We start from the raw sequence: 20457 nt of genomic DNA, 5'->3' as shown, positions 1-20457 counted from the left end.
ATTTCCAATGACAGATGAATAGCTAAGAAAGTTGTGGTACATCTACACATGGAATACACATGATAGTACTCAGCTATCAAAAATGATGAAGTTATCTCCTTTGCTTAATCCTGGATGGACCTTGAAGGTATTATTCTAAGTGAAATAAGTCAAAAAAGGAAGGACAAATACTAGATGATCTCACAAGTGGAACTTTAAAAACAATCCTGAAGAGGAAAACACAAATCGAATCTTGGATTAGGCTGAGTGTAATGCACCAATGCAAAAGATTCTGGGGACGAAGGGGTTGGGAGGGAGTGAAAAGGGTCAAGGGATCTTGATGTGCCCATATAGTTTACAACCATATTGTAAACCACTAACCTCCCCAGTGGAATGGAAAAAAGGGAATAAAGTAAAAGACAGACAGACAGAAAGTCAGTTCTGGAAAACCCCAGGATATGTGGACAGATATCACTGTAAAACACATCTGTCTTAAGTTTCACAAGATACCTGTCAGCTTCCAAACTTCTCCTCATATTCTACCCTTTCTGTCAAAGCTGGGCCCCTTTCCTTAAATGTACAATGATAAAATAAGATGTGTACTTTGGATAGAACATGTCTTGAAATTCCAATTCCTGACTCTTCTTTTTCCCCTGCATAAACTAGAATTCCTAGGAAGCATGCTGCAGCATTGATCTCTGTTTCAATGTGCTTGAGTCAGTAGGAGTGGCTGGAAGAAGTAAAAGACACTTGTGATTTAAACACATCGTGAATGAGTGTGGGATTTTACCCCCAAAACCTTGTAATTTGGTAAAACACTGTTAAATCACTAATGAAAAGACATTTAGTATTTGGGCTTTGGTTGCCATATTAAAAAGTTGACAGTATGACTTGATTTAGTGGGGTTGACTCTTGCGACGCATGTTCCTGCCAACCTTGTGAATGGGCTACAGCACTATGCAACAATTAGATTGACCAGACACTGCCCAATAACACCCCCCCCCCAACAAAACCAGACTTCATTCAGGAATTAGTACAGTGGGGAACATGAGACTTCACTATTCAGCTGGGCTCAATTCTTTCTCTCTCCCAAATCCTTTTATTTTTTTTTTTTACTAGTGATTTAATATTGATTTATAAAGTTATGGATAACGAGTATAATTTCACAGCATTCCCGCCATAAGAGTTTTGTGTCCCATACCCTCCATTGGAAACTACAGCAGTTCTCCCAAAGTCATCAATATGGGCTGATTATAAAACTATTTATCTATGTGTAGATATGACTTGGAAATAATGGGATGTGGAATTTGATTAGATATCTAGAGAGAACCGAAGTGAGGTTGGGGTGTTATGCCTAAACTTATTTCCCAGTATTCTAGATAATATTGGGTGATGTCTAGGCAGACATGGAAGCCCAAATGTCAAGTTATCGTTGGGAAGAGGATTCAGAGGAGGTTGACTAGTTTGGTAAAGGAGAGACTGATCTGGCCATATAGGGATGGACTTCTTACATATGGTGGTGGAGGATAAGAAGAAGTATGGAAAAATCAAGTCTTTCTGTGCTTGTTTTTATAGCTGTAGTGAGTGCAGAATATATCTGAGGACTGTGATGCAACTCTGTGGCTTCAGCTATTGTTGGTGTGCTGCTCTGCACAGGAGCTGACCATCACTTTCAGGGAACAATATGTATTATGGGAATATCCCTTGGTCATTCTTCTTGCTGGGGGAAGATGGCCTTTGAGGGCTTGGAGTAGAAAGATGAACTGAGGAAACCCATGGAGCCACCTTGATGCCTGCAAATATTTTTATTAAAAAAAAGAGAATTGTAATACCTTCCTTAGGAGGTGGTAGTGGTGGTAGTTCTCTGTAGTCCTGATATAGTTGACTGCTATTTCACTGTGTATACCTGTAAGTAGCATATATGTATATTTTTTAAACTGATGTATCATTACATTATAAAACCATATTCTCCAGGTATGCATTGCTGAAAATGAACATGTGTGTCCCCTCTGCCCTGGTATATGCGCCCCCCCCAGTCTCCTGATCTTCCTCTTTGTTATACCACATACTGCATCTGATCACTGATTGATGTATACTTGAGTTGTTTCTGTATCTTAGTTAGATGTCAGTAGTGCTAACATAAGCGTCAAGGGGGTTATAACTTTTCATATTGATGTTTTCATAGTCTCCCTAGCCCTATGTCATTTGGTCTCACTTTTCTTTCTTTTTTTCCTTATTGTTGTAGTTATTATTGTTGTTGTAATTGATGTTGTCATTGTTAGATAGGACAGAGAGAAATTGAGAGAGGAGAGGAAGACAGAGAGGGGAAGAGAAAGGTAGTCACCTGCAGACCTGCTTCACTGCTTGTGAAGTGACTCCCCTGTAGGTGGGGAGCCGGGGCCTTGAACCAGGATCCTTTTTTTTTTTTTTAATTTTTTTTATTTTTTATTTTTTATTTAAATTTTTAATTTAAGAAAGGATTAGTGAACAAAAGCATAAGGTAGGAGGGGTACAACTCCACACAATTCCCACCACCCAATCCCCATAACCCACCCTCTCCCATGATAGCCTTCCCATTCTCTAGCCCTCTGGGAGCATGGACCCAGGGTCGTTGAGGGTTGCAGAAGGTAGAGGGTCTGGCTTCTGTAATTGCTTCCCCGCTGAACATGGGCGTTGACTGGTCGGTCCATACTCCCAGTCTGCCTCTCTCTTTCCCTAGTAAGGTGTGTCTCTGAGGAAGCTGAGCTCCAGGACACATTGGTGGGGTCTTCAATCCAGGGAAGCCTAGCCAGCATCCTGGTGGCATCTGGAACCGAACCAGGATCCTTATGCCAGTCCTTGTACTTCTTGCCATGTGCGCTTAACCCGCTGCGCTACTGCCCAACTCCCTGGTCCCACTTTTTAAGCAACAGTGATATCCTAGTTCTTCCTTGTACCAGTGTGCTCTCTTTCCTTTTTACTTTGCCCTGGCAAGTTCTCTGCTGAGCTATCACTCCTACTTGCTAACTTCTCCAACTCAAGAGTTATTACATAGTGTGGTTCCCTCTGTTCACTCCTAATGGAACCGGTTCTACTCTTTGGTCTCTTGGGAAGCTTTCTGGGGATTGTCTTTCTGTCTGATTAGCATCTTAGTTTCATGGGCACGTGGAATATTTGTTGCTGAATGAGTTAGCAGGTTATTTAATTGCTGTGTGAAAAGTAGATGCCTGCTTGCCTTCCATTCTTCCTTCTTTCCTCCAACTAGTCCCTATTTTAAAAGTCTTTAATCCCAGAAGGATGAAAAATGACTTGATTGGATTCTTAAAAAAATGAATCCACCAGGAGTAGGTACTCTAACTACATCTCTAACTTCTTTTAAAAATATTAATAATTATTTTTATATTATTTATTTGATAGAGGCAAAGGGAAGATAGAGAGGGAGAGAGACACAGAGACACCTGTGGTGGTACTGCTTCACCACTTGGAAGCTTCAATATAACATGCATGTATATTGAAGTGTTTAACCTACAAAATAATGAAAGAGTCAGTAAGATGTAATTCACTTCATGTCCCTCAAGTTTGTGTTCAGGTTCATATCGAGACCCATGATTTTGCAGCTGATGAGCCAGTACTTTTCTAGAAGAAAGGACTTGCATGACTCTGACCTTCTTGGAGGCAGCATCATTTGCCATGGGGTTGCTGAGCTCTGAGGACTGAGGAATAGTTTTAAAGAACAGTTCATTGAAGGGTTGATTTTCAGTCCTCTGTGCTCAGTGAACCCCAGTTTCTCTATATGCAGCAGCCTGAAAATGACACACATACTGGGCCAGCCCTTGGCTGTTCTTATCCTCAGTTAGGTAGTAGGATCTTGACTTTGGGCCAGTAGTACCAACTGCGCATGAACTGGCTCACCAGGATCGAGTAATCCTCATGAGGTAGCATGAGTCTTCTTCTTTCTTTTTCTTTTAAAAAAAAAATTCAAACATTTTCTTATTTATTCAAAAGAAATGGTAGGAGAGAGAGAGAAAGAACCATATATCACTTTGGTACCTGTGCTGCTGGGGATTGTACTCGGGACCTCACACTTGAGACTCCAGTGCAACTGTCCAGTGTGCCATATCCTGGACCACAGTCGTCTTCTTTCTTTTCTTTTCTTTTCTTTCTAAATTTATTTATTTATAAAATGGAAACACTGACAAAACCATAGGATTAGAGGGGTACAATTCCCACCACCAGAACTCCGTATCCCATACTCCCCCCAATAGTTTCCCTATTCTTTATCCCTCTGGGAGTATGGACCCAGGGTCATTATGGGGTGCAGAAGGTGGAAGGTCTGGCTTCTGTAATTAGTTCCCTGCTGAACATGGGTGTTGACAGGTCCATCCATACTCCCAGCCTGTCTCTCTCTTTCCCTAGTGGGGCAGAGCTTTGGGGAAGCAGGGCTCCAACACACATTGGTGGGGTCATCTGCCCATGAGTCTTCTTAAGTGGTGAGAGGCACAGAAAATTTATTGAATCTCTTTTCCCCCAAGAAATAAAGTAGTATTTTGGGCAACCCCTCTGCCCTGGTGGTACCCCAGGACTGAAAATTATGAACTTGTATAGGCAGGCTTCTTTTTTAAAAAATTAATTAATTTATTTATTCATGAGAAAGATAGGAGGAGAGAAAGAACCAGCCATCACTCTGGTACATGTGCTGCCAGGGATTGAACTTGGGACCTCATGGTTGAGAATCCAATGCTTTATCTACTATGCCACCTCCCGGGCCACTAGGGAGGCTTCTTTAAGATGCTCTAGACATAAACCCTGGGCCACTTAATCAAAATAACCTAGATGCTTGAATAAAGTTTATACTGTTTATTTATATATTGGGTAAATATGAGAGAGAGAGGAAGAGAAAGAAAGAGAGACTGACCTGTAGCATTGCTTCACCACTTGTGGAGCTTCCCCCTGCATGTGGGGGCGGGGGCATTGAACTCTGGTCCTTGTACATTGTAATGTGTGCTCAACCAGCTGTGCTACCACCAGACCCCAAGAAGTTTAGTCAGTAAGCACTTGAGACCTAGTGAATCAGCAGGTAATGGGTGAACACCATTCTAGAGATTTGGAGGGAGATTTTGCAATTATAAATGCTGGGACTCTGCATTCAAATAGGCCTGAATGTGCACACTAGCCTACTGGGTGACATTGGGCAGGCTGATTCAGCTCTTAGAGACATACTTCCCTTATCAGAAACACAGGAATTATTCTAGTATGAGATTTGAATGAGTTACTCTGTGGGTAGCACTTGGCAAAGGGCCTGGCACCGGCTACATTCCCAGTAAGTGTCAACTCTTCCCGCATTTCATCCATTATAAGATGTTCATTTATCTTTTTGCAAATTAATATCTCTGAAATAGGGATGCTTCTTAAAATTGATGGCATGCCACGGGCTCCACAATGGTTTTCTTTTTCATTCTTTGTGATATGTCTAACACAGTGATACTTTTTACTGTAGCCAATGCTTTAGACTTGGAGAACTAGGGTGTACTTAAGAGATCAGGATGAATCATTTATCACAAGTCTACTGCAAAGTGCTGGCATCTGGGGAATCTCATTTCTGTCTAGAAGTGTCATTCCTAGTAACCCAGTAAGTCAGATAAAAACTGACTAAGTGAGGTGGGTTAGTCTGCCTCTCTCGTGATACCATGATTTCAGGTGCCCTCACTCAGTTTCTCTGCTTGGGGCCTACTTAGGAGTTTCTTGGTGGGACTAGAAATGAGGGGGGAGGGAATGAGTGAGAGGAAGAGGAAGAGGGAGGGAGGGAGGGAGGGAGGGAGAGAGAGAGAGAGAGAGAGAGAGAGAGACACCAAAGTACTGTTCCACTATCTGTGGAGCTCCCATGTGACACTTGGGATCAGACTCAGGACCTGACACACAGAAAGGCACACTGTACCACTGAGTTATCTCCCAGCTTCAGCTTTCATTTTCTTTTTTCCCCATGGGCCTCCTTTTCAGGGAGCAATTTTGAGACTGAACCCAGGATGCAGAAGGAGCCAAAAACATTCTTTTTTTTTTTTTTTGCCTACAGGGTTATTGCTGGGGCTTGGTGCCTGCACTACAATCCACTGCTCCTGGAGGCTATTTTTCCCTTTTGTTGCCATTGTTGTTTATTGTTGTTGTTGTTGCTATTGCTGTGCTTGTTGGATAAGACAGAGAGAAATGGAGAGAGGAGGGGAAGACAAAGAGGGGGTGAGAAAGACAGACACCTGCAGACTTGCTTTGAAGCAACCCCCCTGCGGGTGGGTAGCCTGGGGCTCAAACTGGGATCCTTATGCTGGTCCTTGCGCTTTGTGCCATGTGTGCTTAACCCACTGTGCTACTGCCCGGCTCCTGGAGCCAAAAGCATTCTTAATACTGCCTGACCCAAGTTGGTGTGGAGGATCACACTCAAGTGTAGGTTTTTCATTGAACATATCCTCTATGTCTTGAGAATCTTATCTCTTCACTCACAGAATGAAGAAAAGGTTATTACCTCTATGTCACATGAAGTATCTCCCATGCCTTGGGTCACTTAACACAGAATAGGTAGCTGTGGTTCACGCCATTTTACTTTTAGAATTTACAAAATTCATCATAGGTATGTTACTAGGTTTTATCTTTTCCTCTTTCTAATCTTCTGCTATTTGTTTGTTAGTCCAAGTTCAGAAGAACCCATAGGGGTGGGGGAATTTCCCCCTTACATCCCAAAACAGCAAGTCAGGACACACACACACACACACACACACACACACACACACACACACTCCGTCTTCCAGAGCTATTGTATTCCGCTGTGTGATCAGAATGTGCTTTGGCAGCCTGCACAGTGGGGTTGGGGGCAGCTTTGCTTCTTGTTGTCTTTTAGGTGATTTCCTAGGAAGCATTGGGCTTAATGAGTAGTTCGCTTCCTTTGAAAAAGCACCATCTGGGTTTAGATTTCATATTTACTATTTTAAACCTTTTCAATTAGACCCCTGGGGTTTCCCAGGCCTGCCTAGGGGAGTCTCTCTCCAAGCTTCCCTTGCTTTCTTTCCCAAACCAGCACAAATGTTTATTTTTCTCACATATTCATCATGGCCCAGGGCCTTCAGAAAGGACTAGGGAGCAGCATTGACATGGGAACCCAGTGCCTGCCTGGGGAGGGAGGAGCTGAGAAAGAGCTTGGCAGGCTTACTTCCTGGCCCGCAGACATTCACCATGGAAAGGGGTCTTTGTAGGGGTGGGGGGTGGGGGGAGCTTGGCACATATACCCAGCCCACTGGAACCTCTGAGTTTGATAGGGAAAGGGACTTTCTCATGGGTTTACAGCTCCAAGAGAAATCAATCGGCTTCAGAGAAATGCTTGTGAGCAAAGAAGTGGTTTTCTACCAGGAACAGAGATTACAAAGGCTACCAGCTTGCTTTTGTATCTTTTGTTCCCATTGGTGCCTGGATCAGGATTTAGGGGCCTCCCAAGCGCAGAGTCTTTGCTTGCCTGGGTTTGCCCATCCTGGCAAGTCAGGGACCAGTGAGGAAGGAAGAAAAGGTGTCGGATAAGCAAAGGGAGCCCTCTACCTCTTTCTGTGGGATGATGGATGGTTTTCTGCAAATTTCCCAGTTGCTGGTAGATTCTTGATGTGACAATAGGAAGTGATCAGACCTGTCTCTGGGGCTGTGAAATTTAAGTGGTCTGATACTCAGTGATGCCCTAGTGACTATTGTCATATCTGCCTTTCTCTTTCCCTCTTCTCATTGTTACATGGAAAGAAACAAACAAATTAAAAAAAAAAGAGAGAGAGACTCACTTGTATTTTAGGAGAGTTTACTAAAGAATTCGAGGACTTCAGCCCAGGAGGAGCTGGAATCTGGGACAAGTCCTCTAAATTCTCTGATAGAACTAGTCCAAAAATTGGTTCCTGCTGTGGAAATTTTGTACACTGAGTGTATGAGGTTACAATGACTATCGAAGGAATTTGATAACATAGTAATAATTACTATTTTTTGTAACTCAGTATTATCTATTCAGTATTATCTATTTATTGTTATTTTCCCTGTCTACCCTGTTGACCTCTTTCTTCTGACATCTGGGGGTCAGGTTTCATGTACCTGAGTGTTGGGCATCATAGGCCTGCTGTTCTTTGTGCATCCTTGATGGTAGATGAAGACTATGTCTCAGGTCACTGTACCCCAGCTCTTTCAGAGTCAGGAGGTTTAGGGTGAGGCCTCATCAGAGAAACTAGGTCAACTGAGTCCTGACTTTGGATTCACAGAAATATCTACAGAAAGATGCAGATTTCTAGGGCAGTCCTTGGTCCCATTGACACCATGGGAGCTAACACCCTATTTCTTGCTCTTTAAATATGAGTTTTGAAATGGTAATGGAAACAAGGGAATAAGGAAAAGCAAGGAGAAAGAGTAAGTTTACCCTCTCCTCCCCCACTTATCATCTCCTATTCCCCACTAGTTTATACCCCACAAAGGTCAGTGGGCAGAAGCTGCACAGCTGCCTGGCTGTGTGCTTCCTTGTCACGATTGATTTCAGATAAATTCCATTCCTGAATCAGTCAGGAATGCTTCTTTAACATGGACTTTAGTATCCCGGCCTCTAGTGAAGGACAATCACTGCCGGCTAGTGGAAGGTCTGTCTGTCTATAAATGATTCCCTACTGCTAAGTAGAATACATGACTTCATACTAAATTGAGTTTCTAGTGGCTACGTATAGGTGTGCACTGAGAATGACTCTTGGAAGCCAGCAGCTTCTGAAGAAGAGAGGCAGAGGGTTCCTAGTATGCAAATGAGCCTAAAGCCCCCAGGATAAAGAAAAAAAAAGAATCTCATGAAGCTCATTCATCATGGGCTGATCTTGAGATTTCATCAGTGTGCAAATTAATTAAGCTGTTAAAAGGTTATGCAGAAGCATGTGCAGGCATCTCTGCCCCTCTTTGACAGGGAGCACACTGCTTGGGAGTCTAATTGTCAGAATAATTTTTTTTTCTTCTTTGCAAATGACTGACAGCAAATTCAGCACTGTGCATTGGTATACTATTAGTTATCACAGGATCCATGGGTGAGTGACAATGTGAGGCAAGCTTTTATAAAACATCTATATTTGTATATGTTCAAAGGTACCTATTAATCCTTTCCAGTCAGATCAATTTATTTTAAGGAAATCCTTGTGGGTTGGGTATAGGTTTGGGGCTTGTGAGCTCCAGGGAGGGAATATTTACCTTTATGAGAAATGCAAATTTCATCTCAATTGGTCTAATGAGACAACAGCAAAAATGCCATCCTTTCTTCAACTGCATTTATTGCTGTTGAGACCAAGATTTGTGTGTATAGTTGTAATAATAACCCTTATCACAGCCTTTCAAAATATAGGCTAAGAGCCAGAACAGATAATAGGAAAACAAACAAACAAACAAAAAGAGCTACTATATGGAATTGAAACTGTGGACTCAATATGCAAGTGGTGTGTCACAGTGAAAATAATACAGTTAGCAACATCAGAATGCTCTTTATTGATTCAGTGCTTCACTTGTTCACTTAATTGTTGTAGGCACCTAACAGGGCTAAGCTGTGCGTTAAATAATGGGTACATAGAGTTAGCTGCTGTTACGGAAGAAGCTAGGTGAGTATAATTGTATGAATGAATGAGAAACTGAAGTACAGAGATTAATGGAAGGAAGCCTCTTATAAAAAGTTCTCTAGGGATCTGGGCAGTAGTGCAGCCGGTTAAGCACACATGGTGCAAAGCACAAGGAAGGGCTGGCATAAGGATCCTGTTTAGAGCCCCGGCTCCCCACCTGCAGGAGGTCGCTTCGCAAGCAGTGAAGCAGGTCTGCAGGTGTCTGTCTTTCTCTCTTCCTCTCTGCCTCCCCCTCCTCTCTCGATTTCTTTCTGTACTATCCAACAACAACAGCTATGACAACAATAACAACTACAATAAGTGCAACAAGGGCAACAAAATGGGAAAAGTGGCCTCCAGGACCAGTGGATTCGGAATGCAGGCACTGAGCCCCAGCAATAACCCTGGAGGCAAATAAAAGTTCTCTAAAAAGGGTTCCTTGATGAGAAGGACTTAACTAGAGGGAGTGTGTGTGTGTGTGTGTGTGTGTGTGTGTGTGTGTGTGTATACATGCACGCGTACGTGCACCTCATCACCACAAACATTGTCACTATGTCTCTATCTCCCTCTCCTCTCTCAATTTTTCTTTGTGCTATCAAATTTAAAAAAAGAATAGAAAAATACATGTCTGAAGTACATGGACTGAGAGAGAGGGAGGGAGAGAGAGAGGGAGGGGAGCAGAAATAAAATTAACGACCAACAGGCTAGGTGGTAGTGCACCTGCTTGAGTGCATGTGCTAGATAGGTAGGTTAGAGATGTTTTGAGTTTCTTTCAATTTTGTTTGCTTTTGTTTTTGCCAGCAGCATTTTACTGGGACTTCTCCAAACTAGGTGCAAGCTCCAGCTCCCTCCCTGCAGGTGGGAGGCTTCATGAGTGGTGAAGCAAACACTGCAGGTGTCTTTCTGTCTCTCTCCCTCTCTATTTTCCCCTCCTCTCTCAAATTCTCTGTGTCCTATCAAGTAAAGGAAAAAGAAAAGGAAAAAAATGACCACAGCGAGCTGTGGATTTGTCGTGCAGGCCTTGAGCCCCAGCAATAACCTTGGTGACAATTAGAAAAATGACCAGATATGTAAAATTTATAACACTGTGATAGTTGAATTAGTGGACTTAAATAGATAGAGTGATTACTCCTTAAATATAAATTGGTGTAAGAGTTTAGTGTTTAAAAAGGACACAGATGCAGTGGGGATTGAATGGAATCTTCCAACAAATACTGTTGGTTTTTTTATGGGGGGAATCAAATCAGAATCATGCCCTACTTTAAATACCAAAATAAATTCCAGATGGAGTCAAGATTTAAATGCAAAAATATTCTGCTGTGCTAGTAATCAAGCAATCAAATTAAAATGAAATGTCACTTTTCTGTTACACTGAGAGTGTATTAAAAAAACACTTAATTTTTGAAGAGAGTAGGGAGAAAGGCCTTTCATGAACTATTGGTATTATTTTAAATGCATTCTAAATAATGATATTTATTTAAAATCTTGAAAAGATTTTGGTCTATATATCTAGTGTTTCGGTATGTATCCCATGGGAAGATGACAAGGTAGATAGATAGGTATAGAGTTGTTAATTTACATGTATTTTATATCAGTAATATTTGTCATAATGTAGGGTTAATAATTATACAGTCAATAAATTAAAAATTTAAAGCTATTTCATGGTATAGTAAGATATTTGTGATAAGTTAAAAAGGCTAACACAAACTATATGTAAATGTGTATATGTATACACACAAATTTGGGCAGGGAAGATAGCATAGTTATACAAAAAGACTTTCATATCTGAGACACTGAAGTTCACCCACCTGTACCACTCATAAGCCAGAGTTGAGCAGTACTCTGGTATGTATATATATATATGTGTGTGTGTGTGTGTGTGTGTGTGTGTATGTGTATTTGAATTTTATTAAAGTATAAAACCTTATAAATAAATACCAAATGGGACAAAGAAATTTAAATGTTGTTGATATTTTTTAAGTTTATTAAAAGTGAAAGTGCAGTGATTTTGTGGTAGGAAGAGTAGAAAATATCAGGTGAAACAATAAAAAATAGCTGATAATAAAAAATGCAAAACAAGATGGAGAGGGAGAAATTGGCATTCAGTCCTTCTGAAATGCAGAACTTTGAGGGCATGAAAAAAGTAGAAATATAAATGCAATTGTTCATGAATGGAATGCTTATAAATTTAAGACTGATTGTCTGAAAATAAAAACCAAATTAAAAATCTATCATGAGGGTGGGAGACAACATAATGCTTATGCAAAAAAGAATGTCATGCCTGTGGCTTCAAAGTTTCAGGTCCGTGTACCATCATAAGTCGAAACTGAGCAGTGCTCTAGTGGAAAAACAACAAGGGAGTCGGGTGGTAGGTAGCACAGCTGGTTAAGCGCTCGTGGCATGAAGTGCAAGGACCGGCATAAGGATCCGGGTTCAAGCCCCCAGCTCCCCACGTGCAGGGGAGTTGCTTCACAGGCAGTGAAACAGGTCTTCAGGTGTCTATATTTCTCTCCCCCTCTCTGTCTTCCCCTCCTTTCTCCATTTCTCTCAGTCCTAACAATGATGACATCAATAACAACAACAATAATAACCAATAAAAAACAAGGGCAACAAGAGGGAAAATAAATTAAGAAAGAAACAAATAATTTGTAAAAAATGAAAGAAAACAACAACAAGAAAAAGCAATTATAAGTTGAAAAAGGCTTTCAATAAAACTGACAAGATACTAAAAAAAATAAGGAGAACCCAAACTCACTTTAAACTATAACAGCAAATTTATAGTAATGCATAGTTTAATAGAAAAATAAAAATAGTAAATATAAGAAAAGAGATCCCAGAAAACAAGTGCTTATTACAACTTTATGGAAGTATTATATATTAAAAATATTAACAAACACGACAAACATTCAGAGACAGAAAAAGTGAACACATTAAAATTAAATAAATTAGAAAGTTTGCATGTATGCTAGCATTACAGCTGTACATTAGTATGATTTGATCACAATGGCTGTTTCTTGGTAGGTAAGTTATAGATGTTTTGAGTTTCTTTAAATTTTGTTTGCTTTTGTTTTTGCCAGCAGCATTTTACTGGGACTTCTCCAATTCCACAACTTCTAGCAGACAGCAACCCCTCCCACCTCTAATATAGGGAGAGAGAAAAGAAGGAACATAGATGAATCACTCCACTGATTGTGAAGCTATCTTCTTTTTCATGGTGCTGCTGTGTAGGTCAGCCAGCTGCTCAAACCTGGTGTTCTCTTGAGTGGTAAAGTGTGTTTTCTAGACTGGCCTCCTTGTGTTTCTTCTTTAATGGTGTCCTGAGGATTTTGTGCATAGCAAATAGTAGTACCTCATGGTAGCAGTGTGAAAAGCAAAAAAATCTAGAGATACACAAATAAGTCATTTCCTGAGTTTTGGACAGGCCATTTCAACACACCATGATGGAGATAGAATTATGTACCAACTGGGAACAAAGGATTGCTGAGCACTGTTAGCACTGGTTTAAAGCCTAGGGCTTTCAAAAGCAGGTCTTTAGAGAGCCCTAGGGGACCAGTGAGGTTTATCTCAGACATCTCCACCTCCCTGTCTTCTCTCCCTTCCAATTCTATTTTCTCCTCTTGGCCCCCTTCCTTTTAATATCATTATCATCAGGTTTTTTAAAAAATTAATTTATTTATAAATGGAAACACTGATAAAACCATAGGATAAGAGGGGTACAATTCCCACTACCAGAGCTCCATACCCCCTCCCCTCCTCTGATAGCTTTCCTGTTCTTTAACCCTCTGGGAGTATGGAACCAGGGTCATTATGGGGTACAGAAAGTGGAAGGTCTGGCTTCTGTAATTGCTTCTCTGCTGAACATGGGCATTAACAGGTTGATCCATACTCCCAGCCTGTCTCTCTCTTTCCCTAGTGGGGTGGAGCTCTGAGGAAGCAGAGATCCAGGACACATTGGTGGGGGTCATCTGTCCAGGGAAGTTCGGTTGGCATCATGGTAGCATCTGGAACCTGGTGGCTGAAAACGAGTTAACATATAAAGCCATACAAATTGTTGATATCATGAACCTACAGGCTAGGTTTTTTTTTGTTGTTGTTGTTGTTGTTGTTGCTGCTTGTTTGTTTTTTGCCACCAGGGTAATCTCTGTAGTTCGGTGCTGGCTCTATGAATCCATCACTTAGGTAGCCAGTGCCTTCTTTCTTTACTATTTTATTAGTGATTTAATATTGTTTTACAAAATTACATGTCAACAGGGGTATAATTCCATACCTTTTCTACAACCAGAGCTCTGAATCCCTGATCCCTCCATTGCAAACCACTGCAGTTCTCCCAAGGTTGCAGACATGGGATAGCTATCATCTCTTCAACTATCTGTCTAGATTTGTACATAATTGCTTCCTTTTTCTTCCAGGTCCAGTCCTCTCTTCCATTCAAAGCCATGATCCTATTACTACATCCAAATGCCCCTCTCTTTCTTCTCTCTCTGTGGGTCCTGATGGAGCTAGAGTTCAGAGCCCTCTTATCCTCTTGCTCCTATCACTTCTCCACTGGGAGAATGGAGCAAAATTGGTTTTGGGGAACAGAAGGTAGGAGTCTGGCTTCTGTAATTGCTTCTCCAGTGGACATGAGTGTTGGCAGGTTGATCCATACCCTCAGCCTATTTCTGTCTTTCCCTAGTAGGGTAGAGCTCTGGAGAGGTGGGGTTCCAGGACACACTGGTGAGGTCGTCTGCCCAGAGAAGTCAGGGTGAAGTCATAGTAGCATCTGCAACTTGGTGTCTGGAAGACAGCAGGACATAAAGTGAGACAAAATGGTTAATGAACAGGAACCAAAAAAAAAAAGTAGGAACAGAGCAGATGAGATTAAGGGTGTTAGGGTAGAAAAAAGTCCATTTTAGGCATGTTCCCAGGGGCCCACGACTAGGGTAGTTTTTGCTCGAGTTTGATAGCTAGCCTGAAGCTGGATAAAATATTGTCTGAGAATATGATGTCAGAGTAGAGAAAAGGGCTAGAGAGCTGGATTAGGGTAGAGAGTAGCTCCCATTCTTGAAAAATTTCTGTGGATAAAATTAACTTATTTATGGGAGTCAGGAGCACAGCGGGTTAAGTGCACATGGCGAAAAGTGCAAGGACTGGCATAAGGATCCCGGTTTGAGCCCCCAGCTCCCACCTGCAGGGAAGTCGCTTCACAGGTGGTAAAGCTGGTCTGCTGGTGTCTATCTGTCTCTATCCCCACTCTGTCTTCCCCTCCTCCATTTTTCTCTGTCCTGTCTAACAATGACAACATCAATAACAGTAACAGTAACTACAACAATAAAAAAACAAAGGCCACAAAAAGGAAATAAATAAGTACTTTTAAAAAAGAAACTAAACAGTGCTCTAATTAAAAGACATTGCTATGAAATAAAATATAAGCCAGAGTAGAAATAAAACACTTGCAAACCACAAATATGATAAATGTCATGTTCATGATATATGAAGAATTCTAAAATACAAGACACAAAACTGGGGCAGGTGGCCATTTTTTCCTTTCCTTTCCATTATTTTATTTAATTTTTATTTTTATTTTATTTGACAGAAATTGAGAGGGGAGGGAGAGATAGAGAGGGAGAGAAAAAGACATCTGCAGACCTGCTTTGCTGCTAGTGGAGTAGGACCCCTGCAGGTAGGGAGATGTTTAGCTGCTTCATCTTTAAAAGAGAAATATGTTAGACTCTTTTTTTTTTTTTTTATAAAAAACAGATTAGATTCCTGAGCTTATAAAAGATTTAAACCATAGTAGTTGGTAGTGGACAGAAATTTGGTGGTGGATGTGGTGTGGATGATATTCTAAACCAATATTAAATCACTAATAAAATTATATTTAATAAAAAGCAGCAAATCTGAAACCAAAAACTGAGCTTCACTTTGGTTAGAATTTAAACCATCCTCAGTGTGGTGATATTCATCCTCTGGCCACTTGTGGAAGTGGTCTCACCTCCTCAGGTCCTGTTGGTAGAAAGTTTTTCTCATCTGACCCCAGGATCTCTTACCATCTCCATACATTAGTACTGGCCTAGGAAAACCCATGAAGCAAACATAATACTTTTTGTTATACTCTATGCTTTTTATTGTAGAAAATTCAGATTAAAAGACGAAAGTACAAACCTTTCTGGGAATGTACTCTGTAGTGTTTGTATTCTGTGCAATTCCACATATACTTAAAAAATCATCAGAGGAGGACCCTGTGGTGTTTGTATTGTTAAATGGAAATGTTATGTATGCACAAACTATTTTATTTCACTGTCAACTGCAAACCATTAATCCCTCAATAAAGAAAGAAAAAATCTGGGAGTTGGGCATTAGCGCAGCGGGTTAAGGCGCAAGGACTGGTGTAAGGATCCCAGTTCAAGCCCCCAGCTCCCCACCTGCAGGGGAGTCGCTTCACAAGCAGTGAAACAGGTCTGCAGGTGTCTATCTTTCTCTTGCCCTCTCTATGCTCCCCTCCTCTCTCCATTTCTCTCTCTGTCCTATCCAACGATGACATCAATAATAACAACAATAACTACAACAATAAAACAACAAGGGCAACAAAAGGGAATAAATAAATAAATAATCAGAATAAATTTGACATACTTTTTCAGTTAGCATTTTTATTAAAGAAAATCTACCACTGGGTATGGGCAGTGGCACATCTGGTTGACTGCATGTGTTACAGTGCACAAGGACCCAGATTTGAGCCCCTGGTCCCTTTCTGCAGGGGGAAGTGTCAAAAGTGGTGAAGCCGTGCTGCAGGTGTCTCTCTTATCTCTCTCCCTGTCTATCATGCCCTTCCTTCTCAATTTCTGGCTGTCTCTATCCAATAAATAAAGATTATAAAAAATTAAAAGAAAAAGAAGATCTACTACCTTCTATTAGACCCTCTCTACCCTTGCTCTCACTGCACTGTCTTTACCTCTGGTAACCTCTGTTACATTATTGATGTCCACTGGTTTACTTTTATTTTGTTTTGTTTATTCATTAGTTTTGTTTCCATATACTGTACACATAAGTAGAATCATCCAATATTTGTTTTTCTTCAGACTTACTTCATTTCACATAATCCACTTGAGTTCCTTCCATTTTGCTGAAAGTGATTATATTTTACCCTTTTTGGTAACTGAGTAGTATTCCATTGTATATTAATACCATACCTTCCTTATCCAGTCCTCTGTCAATGATTATTCTGGTGGTTTCTTTATTTTAGCTTCTTTAGATAATGATGAAATAAACACTGGGGTTCATATAGTAAAAAGTTAAAAACTTAATTTTTTTGGAAAGATATCCAAACGTAGTGTTGCTAGGTAGTGTAGTAATTCTATTTTGAGTCTTTTGAAATGCAATTCTACTTTGAGTCTCCATACTGTTTTCCAAAATTATTGGGAAAAACCAGTTTACATTAACACATCAGTGGGTGAGGGTGTTTCTATTTCTCCACATCCTTAATAGCACTGCTTTAACTATACTTCTTAGTGTAGGCTATTCTCCACAGGTGGGAGATGATAGCTCATTGTACTTCTCATTTCCCTGACAATCAGTGATGAGGAATAGTTTTCATGTGCCATTAACCATCAGTGTTTCATCTTTGGAGAAGTGTCTCTTCAGATTTTCTGCCCACTTTTTAATTGTATGCTTTGTTGGAGCATATTTGTCTTTTAACTTCGTTTTCACTTACCAATACATGGGCATCTCCCACTAAGCTTGAGCTATCTTTTGGTGAAAATACAAAGCCTGCACCAAATCTTGAGTCAGGAATGTATGTCTCATTATCTTCCTATATATGCTTTTTCATTTTTATAGGACAGAGATTGAGAAGGAAGGTGAAAGTAGGGAGGGAGAGAGGTAGACACCTGCAGCACTACTCCACTAATTGTGAAGCTTCCCCCCTGCAGATGAGGATTGGGGGCTTGACTGATCAGGTATGCCACTACCCAGTCCCTTATTTCTCATTATTTTAAGTGAAAAAATTATAAAGATTTCCAGTGCTACACTCTATATGTACTTCAAAGATCTCTTGTGAAGTTTAAAAATAACCGTGAAGAGTCAGTGAGATTAGCTCAGCAGTCCTGCACTGCACTTGGATGCCTGAGGTCTTGGATCTGATTCCAGGTGCTGACATATGCCAGAGCTGCTCCTCATCTCTGTCATTAATATATACAAAGAAGTAGACAAGTGAAAATTATAAATAAATCCTTCAAATAACTGTAAAGTGTTCAGTAAAGATAGTAGAACCAGAGAAAGCTCAGTACATATTGATTAGTATTGTTTCTCCTTGTTGCTTTGTTGCTGAAACTGCTAATGGAGAATAAGGCAAATGCTTGCTTGAATCTTTGATGAAAAGAGTGTTCTTTAAGATTGAGTTGATTCTATTATAAAGGATTATAGATGTGGCCTTTGGTCTGCCTTCTCTTGTGAATTCTTCTATGTAGTCTTAGCTTTGGGCCCTAAGTGCACATTCACAGGGCAATTTCCCCTCACCCTGAGCACATGGTTCTGAGCAAAGGACCACAAGTTGAGGGGCCAGCATGGGGAAGTCTACTGGTATTGTCATGAATACTTGCCTAGTAACTCAGAGTAATTCTATATTACTCATCTTTCTGAGTAAATGGCACTGTGTTAGTAGCTGAAAAAGAGGAAGTAATTGTTCAGGTTCCCTTCTTCTTAGACAGGCCCACCCCCACACTGGTCTGGGAATTATTCTTGTCTAGATGGTGATGTACCTGGTAGAGCATGCATGTCATCGTGCACAAGACTTGTATTCAAGCCACCAGTCTCCACCTGCAGGGGAGAAGCTTCACAAGCAGTGAAGCAATGCTGCAGATTGCCCCCCTACTTTTCCCTTCTTTCCTCCTTCCTCTCAATTTCTCTTTATCTCTAGCAATAACAACAACAGCAAAAATAGAAGAAAGAAATCAGTCAGGAAGAGCAGGAAGCAAGCAAGCAAGCAAGCCTAGATGGTTGGTGGTGAAGCAAAGTTCCCATGGACTTTTATAACATGAGCTGATTAACAATCCTGGCAGCACCTGATCTCCTGGTGAAACAGGCAGTGGTGGTACTCGTGTGGGTGGGATGTTCTGGGAGCAACCACAGCTGCTATGTGCACACAGGTCTCTTTCTGTCAGGTCTGAGTCACTTCTTGAAGCCCTTCCAGGTTACTGGGGTCTAAAGGACCCAGGCCATGGCACATGTCTGTCATTCTCACCAGCTGAGCTCTAAGGATTATAAAAAGAGGTCAGTTAGAGGTTCTTGCACCTGTTTGAGCATTAGAAGGCTTCATATTCACCTTGGAAAACAAACATGGAGTCAATAACTGGGAACAATTAAACTTGATTTTTATTTATTATTTTTAGAGTACTTTTGGGAAGGGGTGTGTTGATTTACAAGACTATTGTCACTGGTGAATAGTTTCACATCTCCCTATCAACTTGTTTTCTTCCTCTACCATGTAACACTGCCCCCCACCCCCTGCAATCTCTTCTCACCCGACTAATTTAGAGCCTTGCGTCTGTCACAATTAAAGTATCACCCTGTATTGCCCCTTTCTTTATTTCTTATGTCACACTTAAGAGTGAGATTATCCTGTATTCTTCCCTCTCCTTTTGGTTTATTTCACATAACATGATTCCTTCAGGTTACATCCAAGCAAAAGAAAAAACTTAATTATTTATTTATTTTTTCAGTTGAGTAGTATATATATACCAGAACTTCTTTAACCACTCTTCTGTTATTGGGCATTTGGATTGCTTCCATATTTTGGATATTACAAATACTGCTGCAATAAACATTGTACATGGATCACTTTGAATAAATGTTTTTGTTCTTTGGATAATACCTAGGAGAAGAATTGCTGAATCTTTATGTCTACTTTCAATATATATTTTATTATTTATTTTATTTTTACTGCCACAAGGGTTATTGCTGGCGCTTAGTGCTGGTATGACAGATCCACCATTCCTGGCAGCCCTTTTTGTTTGATAAGACAGAAAAAAAAATTGAGAGGGAAGGAGTATAGGGACAGGGAGAGAGAGATAAGAGATGCAAGACAGAGAGACACCTGTATACTGCGTCACTACTGTGAAGCTTCCCCCTTGTAGGTGGGGACCAGGGGCTTGAGCACATATCTTTGTTCATGGCAACTTGTGCACTCAACTAGGTGCCTCACTACCCAGCACTTTTAACATTTGATTTTAATTTTTTTATGTGTTGTTGGGCAATGAACCTTGGACCTATATTGTGCTACTATATTGCTGTGGGAGCTATATTGTGCTATATTGCTGAGGGAGCTATCTTGTGCTATATTGCTATGGGACCTATATTGTGCTATACTGCTGTTGAGAGAGAGGGCTAGAAAGAGACCAAAGCACTGCATCCCCATTCAGGGAACACCACCAGTTTCTGTCCTTGTTGCTCCAGTGTGGTGCTGGAATTGAACTCAGAGCCTCAGCCATGAAAGTATGTACTGCAGCTGTGAAACTACCCACTAATCCTTGAAAGAGATTGATTTATTTATGAGAGAGAAGACACACACACACACACACACGAAACCTCATGTTTGCAAGTCTTGTGTTCTATTGCTATGTCACCTAACAGGCCTCTGGACTTGACTTTTAAGATGACAGTTATTATAAGCCCAAACTGAGATCTCAAAGTAAATATCCTCTCTCCAGCTAGGGGTAGCTTCAATCCTTTACCCTACTCTACATGTCAGATCTTCACTGCATCAGTGAGGCTTGGTTTGAAGAGCAGTGACTGTATCCTGTGCTTGGGTGGTGGAGTAAGCTGCCATCAAGTGACTTTAATTGCCCTCTCGTCCCAGCTAAATTTGTAGAAAGGCTTTATTTGGTGGTTATTCCTAGTA

Source organism: Erinaceus europaeus, chromosome 20, assembly GCF_950295315.1.
Source record: "Erinaceus europaeus chromosome 20, mEriEur2.1, whole genome shotgun sequence".
NCBI classification, from domain to species: Eukaryota; Metazoa; Chordata; class Mammalia; order Eulipotyphla; family Erinaceidae; genus Erinaceus; species Erinaceus europaeus.
This window is presented reverse-complemented; position numbering follows the sequence as displayed.